This window comes from Saccopteryx bilineata, chromosome 1 (genome assembly GCF_036850765.1).
Source record: "Saccopteryx bilineata isolate mSacBil1 chromosome 1, mSacBil1_pri_phased_curated, whole genome shotgun sequence".
Lineage (NCBI taxonomy): Eukaryota > Metazoa > Chordata > Mammalia > Chiroptera > Emballonuridae > Saccopteryx > Saccopteryx bilineata.
Genome location: NC_089490.1, coordinates 167,278,552 through 167,280,511, shown reverse-complemented (window position 1 = coordinate 167,280,511; position 1,960 = coordinate 167,278,552). Strand labels below are relative to the sequence as shown.

The window sequence follows — 1,960 nt, the reverse complement described above, 5'->3', positions numbered from 1 at the left end:
GAATAACAGAAAACAAATGAACAAACAGGTATGTGGGCATTCAAGGGTTTTGGTTTGTTTGGTTCCTAAAAGCCAGAACACAAGTCTAAATGATGACTTTATTTCAAGGTTGAATAACAATAAAGAACTTTCAAGTTTAATAATTGTCTTGAATAGCTCAAGGGCATACTCAAAGTCTTCTATTTTTCTTTAACTTTTAGTTTTGCCCCAGAAGTCAATCCCTGATCCACCACCTTCTGGTTATTATTTCACTTTGTCTGTATTCCTGAGACATATGATCTGCTGATTTTATCTTCTCTAACTCCATTTCGGTTTCAAATGCTTTACTTTATGGGGATCATTTCCAAAGGTTGCAAAGCTGGCTCCTGCCTGACTCCCAGACCGCATGTCCACTTTGTTCTTTTCTCTCGCAAGAGTTCCAAGCACACAGACTTCCTTTCAATCCGTGATCAGGCGAGCTCTTTGCACTCAGCACCTGGTACTGTGTGTTCTCCTTGTCAGGAAGATTTTCTTCTGCTCTTCTGTGACTGGCTTCTCCCTGTCCTTCAGGTCGCAGCGTAAACGTGGCCTTCTCTTTAGCAAAGGCCATTTTAGCTGAAGTCCCCCTCTTCCCTTTTACTCTCCGTTGTATTGGACAGTTGATTTCATTTGTGGTACTTCATTTGTGATTTCATTTGTGGTACTTACTATATAGAATTTGTTTGTTTACTAGCCTTTTGTTGTGTATCATCCCTGGGGCTAAGAACTGCTTTATATATTAAGTGGCTGTTTACAGAATACTTTAGAAAGCAAAGAAAAGCATGCAACAGAAACATTGTAATAGCTGCAAATCTTAAATATTTACTATCTGGCTCTTTATAGAAAAGTTTGCTGACTCTTTGTCCAGAGTGTACATTCCAGGGGGTGTACAAGATAATAGAATAGAGTCTTAATTATTTATTCTTCTGTGTATTTTTTGTGTTTATTTTATAAGGTACATAATTTTTAGTATAGTAGTATGTACATATGATTTATAAAATATTACATATGTTTATATACTGGGGATAGTGCTCAGAAATTTTTAAATGAATTTATTATATAAATTGTGGCAACAACTGGTACTGAACTATATCAGCTGTGAGGATAGAAACCCCATTCTCTCCATATTCCCATCATCTAATACTGTACACACTCAATATGATACTTTTTTGTGTGTGTATTTTTCTGAAGCTGGAAACGGGGAGGCAGTCAGACAGACTCCCGCATGCACCTGACCGGGATCCACCTGGCATGCCCACTAGGGGGCGATGCTCTGCCCATCTTGGGGCATCGCTCTGCTGCAATCAGAGCCATTCTAGTGCCTGAGGCAGAGGCCACAGAGCCATCCTCAGCACCCAGGCAAACTTTGCTCCAGTGGAGCATTGGTTGCGGGAGGGGAAGAGAGAGACAGAGAGGAAGGAGAGGGGGAGGGGTGGAGAAGCAGATGGGCGCTTCTCCTGTGTGCCCTGTCCAGGAATCGAACCCGGGACTCCTGCACACAAGGCCGACACTCTACCACTGAGCCAACAGGCCAGGGCCAATATGATACTTTTTGAATAAATGATGACAGCAGACTTATTCATTGTGCATATTTTATAATTCTCTGGGCATTAAATATTGCTGTACAATATTTTGTATTTTTAAATTATTTTTAAAAATTTTAATTATAGGCCCTGGATAGTTGGCTCAGTTGTAGAGCATCGGCCCAGTGTGTGGATGTCTTGGGTCCGATTCCCAATTAGGGCACACAGGAAAAGCATTCATCTGCTTCTCTACCCCTCGCCCTCTCACTTTTTTCTGTCTCTCTCTTCCCTTCCTGCAGCCATGGCTCAATTGAGGCGAACTGGCCCCGGGTGCTGAGGATGGCTCTATGGCCTCCACCTCAGGCATAATGAAGACCTCGATGGCTAAGCAATGGAGCAATGCCCCAGTTAGGCAAGGC

General features: G+C 42.2%; 1 non-coding gene across 1 annotated transcript; it reads right to left on the bottom strand.

The window, feature by feature from the left end:
• Window positions 1-1,480: 1,480 nt before the first annotated feature.
• TRNAT-UGU (transfer RNA threonine (anticodon UGU)) lies at window positions 1,481-1,551 on the bottom strand. The gene has a single exon. It is a non-coding gene; the product is annotated as a tRNA-Thr (tRNA).
• Between the last annotated feature and the right edge of the window lie 409 nt (window positions 1,552-1,960).